The sequence below is a fragment of the Ursus maritimus genome, unplaced genomic scaffold (assembly GCF_017311325.1).
Source record: "Ursus maritimus isolate PB19 unplaced genomic scaffold, ASM1731132v1 scaffold_34, whole genome shotgun sequence".
In the NCBI taxonomy this organism is placed as follows: domain Eukaryota; kingdom Metazoa; phylum Chordata; class Mammalia; order Carnivora; family Ursidae; genus Ursus; species Ursus maritimus.
Window position 1 is genome coordinate 23,555,343 of NW_024426008.1, and position 5,228 is coordinate 23,560,570.

The 5,228-nt window shown below is 36.7% G+C and overlaps 1 protein-coding gene across 1 annotated transcript in view; it reads left to right on the top strand.

The window, feature by feature from the left end:
• Nucleotides 1–366: 366 nt before the first annotated feature.
• The window catches only part of PDCD1LG2 (programmed cell death 1 ligand 2), an 81,286-nt gene continuing 76,424 nt past the window's right edge, over nt 367–5,228 (top strand). Inside the window, exon 1 of the mRNA XM_040620311.1 lies at nt 367–1,243. The gene's annotated coding sequence lies outside the window, so the exon portion shown is untranslated. The remainder of the gene's footprint in view (nt 1,244–5,228) is intronic.

Below are 5,228 nucleotides of genomic sequence, written 5' to 3' on the forward strand. Positions count from 1 at the left end.
GCTATTTATCAAACAATTATACTTGTCATATCATATACTTAATTTGGAAAATGTCCCATGTGCATTTGAAAAGAATGTGTAATCTGCTGGTGTGGGGTGCAGTGTTCTGTATACGTCAACTAGATCTAGTTGGTTTGTTGTGTTGTTCAAGTCCTCTATTTACCTACTTCTCTTCTGTTTGCTTATGCTATCCATTATTGAGTGTGGAGTATTGAAGTGTCCAGCTATTATTATAAACTATTTCTCCCTTCAATTCTGTCAGTTATTGCTTCATATATTTTGATGGTCTGTAATTAAGTTTCTAAATGTATTTCTAATTGTTATATCTTCTTGCTGTATTAAAATTTTATTAATATATAGTGTCCTTCTTTGTCTCCTATAAACTTTTTGGTTTTAAAGTTAGTTTTGTCTGATATTAGTATGGCTATCCCTGCTTTCCTTGGGTTACTATTTGTGTGGAATAAATTCCAACCTTTTATTTTCCATCTATTTGTTCTTTGGAGCCAAAGTAAATGTCTTATAGACAGCATATAGTTGGATCACGTGTTTTTACCCATCCTGTTGATCTTTGTCTTTTGATTGGAGAGTTTAATCCATTTACGTTTAAAGTAATTATGGATTAAGATGGGACTTAGTTTCGTCATGTTTCTATGTCCTATATGTCTTATAGCTGTTTTGTCTCATTTACTGCATTACTGTCTTCTTTCATGTTTAGTTTATTTTTTTTGTAGGGAGATGTTTAAATCCCTTTCTCTCAGTTTTTTTTTGTTTTGTTTTGTTTTTTGTTTTTTTGGTGTATATTCTGTAGCAATTTTCTTTGTGATTACCATTGGATTACATTTAACATTCTAAAGTTACGACTCTCTAATTTGGATTTCTGCCACCTTAACTTCAATAACATACAAAAATTCTGATCCTTTACAGCTTGGTCCCCATCCATTTTGATTATGGAAGTCACAAACTTACATCTTTTACATAACATTAAGTAATGATTCTTTTTAGCATATTAATTTCTTAAATCATTTAGAAAACAAAAAGTGGAATTACAAAACGTTGTTACCATAATACTAGTTTTTATAATTGCCTCTGTATTTACCTTTTTTGAGATTTTTATTTCTTCATATGGCCTTACTGTCTATTGTCATTTCATTTCACCCTGCAGGACTCTCTTGAGCATTTTGTGCAGAGCAAGTCTAGCAGTAATAACTATCAGCTCGCTGCTTTCTGGCTTCCAAAGTGTCTGGTAAGAAATCTGCTGATTATCTTTTTAAGGATCACTTGTATGTGATGAGTTGCTTCTTTCTTGCTACTTTCAAGTTTCTCTGTCTTTCAGAAGTTTGATTATAATGTGTCTCAGTAAAGTTCAGAACTTAAAGTTCTTTGAGCTTCGTGGATGTTTATATTCATGTCTTTAATCAAATTTGGGAAGTTTTCAGCCATTATTGCTTCAAATATTCTCTACCCCTTTCTCTATCTCTTCTTATTCTGGAACCCACATGACGTACATACTGTCTCATTTGATGGTGTCCCACACGTCCCTTTGACTCTCTTTACCTTTCTTCAATGTCTTTTCTTTCTCTTGATTATTTCCACTGTCTTTTTTTTTTAAGATAATTTTTTTATTTACTTTTATTTTTTTATTTCTTTATTTTTTATTTTCTATAATAATTTTTTATTATGTTATGTTAGTCACCATACAGTACATCCCTAGTTTTTGATGTAATGTTCCATGATTCATTACTTGTGTATAACACCCAGTGCACCTTGCACTACGTACCCTCCTTAATACCCGTCACCAGCCTATCCCAGTCCCCCACTCCCATCACCTCTGAAGCCCTCAGTTTGTTTCCCAGAGTCCATAGTATCTCATGGTCCACTCTCCCTTCTGTTTACCCCCCATTCCTTCTTCCCTTTCTTCTCCTACCAATCTTCCTATTTCTTATGTTCCATAAATAAGTGAAACCATATGATAATTGTCTTTCTCTGCTTGACTTATTTCACTTAGCATTATCTCCTCCAGTACCGTCCATGTTGCTGCAAATGTTGTTTAATCGTTCTTTTTGATGGCTGAGTAATATTCCATTGTATATATGGACCACATCTTCTTAATCCAGTCATCTGTTGTAGGGCATCTTGGCTCCTTCCACAATTTAGCTATTGTGGACAATGCTACTATGAACATTGGGATGCATATGGCCCTTCTCTTCACTACGTCTGTATCTTTGGGTAAATACCCAGTAGTGCAGTGGCTGGATCATAGGGTAGCTCAATTTTTAACTTTTTAACGGACCTCCACACTGTTTTCCAGAGTGGCTGTACCAACTTGCATTCCCAACAACAGTGTAAGAGGGATCCCCTTTCTCCACATCCTCTCCAATGTTTGTCCAACGTTTGCCTTGTCCATTTTTGCCATTTTAACTGGCATAAGGTGGTATCTCAAGGCGGTTTTGATTTGAATTTCCCTGATGGCTAATGATTTTGAACGTTTTTTCATGTGTCTGTTAGCCATTTGTATGTCTTCATTGGAAAAGTGTCTGTTCACATCTGCACATTTTTTTAATAATAATTTTTTTATTGTATTATGTTAGTCACCATACAGTACATCCCTAGTTTTTGATGTAAAGTTCCATGATTCATTACTTGCGTATAACACCCAGTGCACCATGCAATATGTGCCCTCCTTAATACCCATCACCAGCCTACCCCATTCCCCACCCCCCCCAAAGCCCTCAGTTTGTTTCCCAGAGTCCATAGTCTCTCGTGGTTCATTCCCCCTTCTGTTTACCTCCCCTTTCTTCTTCCCTTTCTTTTCCTACCGATCTTCCTACTTCTTATGTTCCATAAATGAGTCTTCCCATTTTTTGATTTGATTATTTGTTTCTCGTGTATTGAGTTTGAGAAGTTCTTTGCAGATCTTTGATACCAGTCTTTTATCTGTAGTGTCACTTGCAAATATCTTCTGCCATTCCATGGGCTGCCTCTTAGTTTCTTTGACTGTTTCCTTGGCTGTGCAGAAGTTTTTATCTTGATCAAGTCCCACAAGTTCATTTTTTCTTTTGTTTCTCTTGCCCTTGGAGATGTGTCATGAAAAAAGTTGCTCTGGCCGATGTCAAAGAGGTTGCAGCCTATGTTCTCCTCTATGATTTTGATGGATTCCTGTCTCACATCGAGGTCTTTCATCCATTTGGAGTTTATCTTTGTGTATGGTGTGGAAGAGTGGTCAAGTTTCATTCTTTTGCATATAGCTGTCCAATTTTCCCAGCACCATTTATTGGAGAGACTGTCTTTTTTCCACTGGATGTTTTTTCCTGCTTTGTCAAAGATTAGTTGCCCAAAGAGCCAAGGGTCCATTTCTGGGTTCTCTATCCTGTTCTATTGGTCTATGTGTCTGTTTTTGTGCCAGTACCATGCTGCCTTTGTGATCACAGCTTTGTAGTACAGCTTGAAATCCGGCATTGTGATACCCCAGCTTTGTTTTTACTTTTCAGCAATTCCTTGGCGATTCAGGGCTTTTCTGGTTCCACACAAATTTAAGGGCTATTTGTTCCAGCTCTTTGAAAAATGTCATTGGTATTTTGATCGGGATGGCATTGAAAGTGTAGATTGCTCTGGGTAGCATAGACATTTTAACTATGTTAATTCTTCTGTTCCATGAGCGTGGAATATTTTCCCATCTTTTTGTGTCTTCTTCAATGTCTTTCAAGAGTGATTTGTAGTTTCTAGAATATAGATCCTTTACGTCTCTGGTTAATTCTGAGATAATGTATGATTTTTGGTGCTATTGTAAATGGGATGGATTCCCTAATTTCTCTTTCTTCAGTCTCATTGTTCATCTATAGAAATGCAACTGATCTGAGCATTGATTTTGTATCCTGCCACATTACTGAATTGCTCTATAATGTCTAATGGTTTGGGGGTGGAGTCTTTTGGATTTTCCATATAGAGTATCATGTCATCTGCGAAGAGAGACAGTTTGACTTCTTCTTTGCTGATTTGGATACCTTTTATCCCTTTTTGTTGTCTGATTGCTGTACTAGTACTAGTACTAGTACTAGTACTATGTTGAATAATAGTGGCGAGAGTGGGCATCCTTGTTGTGTTCCTGATCTTAAGGGAAAGGCTTCCAGCTTTTCCCCATTGAGAATGATATTAGCTGTAGGCTTTTCATAGATGGTTTTTATGAAATTGAGGAATGTACCCTCTCCCTACACTCTGAAGGGTTTTACTCAGGAAAGGATACTGTATTTTGTCAAATGCTTTTTCTGCATCAATTGAGAGGATCATATGGTTCTTGAATCTTTTCTTGTTGATATGATCTATCACACTGATCGATTTGTGAATGTTGAACCACCCTTGTACCCCAGGGATGAATCCCACTTGGTCATGATGGATAATCCTTCTAATGTAATGTTGGATCCTATTAGCCAGGATCTTGTTGAGAATTTTGGCATCCATATTCATCAGTGATATCAGTCTGTAATTCTTTTTGATGGGGTCTTTGCCTGGTTTGGGGATCAAAGTAATACTGGTCTCATAGAATGAGTTTGGTAGTTTTCCTTCTGTTTCTATTTTTTGAAACAGGTTCAGGAGAATAGGTATTATCTCTTCTTTGAATGTTTGGTAGAATTCCCCGGGGAATCCATCAGGCCCTGGACTGTAGTTTTTCGGGAGATTTTTAATCACTGCTTCAATCTCTTCATAATTAAACGGTCTGTTTAAAACATCAATTTCTTCCTGTTTCAGTCTTGGTAGTTTATAGGTTTCCAGGAATACATCCATTTCTTCCAGGTTGTTTAATGTATTGGCATAAAGCTGTTGATAAAAGTTTCTAATGATACTTCCTATTTCACTGGTGTTGGTTGTGACCTCTCCCCTTTCATTCATAATTTTATTAATTTGGGTCCTTTCTCTATTGTTTTGAATAAGTCTGGCCAGTGGCTTATCGATCTTATTTATTCTTTCAAAGAACCAGCTTCTAGTTCTGTTGATCTGCTCTACTGTGCTCCTGGTTTCTAATTCATTGATCTCTGCTCTAATCTTGATCAACTGCTTTCTCATGTGTGGGTTAGGCCTGTTCTTCTATTCCAGCTTCTTGAGGTGAGAATATAAAAACTGCATTTTAGGTTTTTCTATTCTTTTGAGTGAGGCTTGGATGGCTATGTATTTTCCCCTTAGGACCGCCTTTGCAGTGTCCCATAGGTTTTGGACCGATGATTTTCATTTTCATT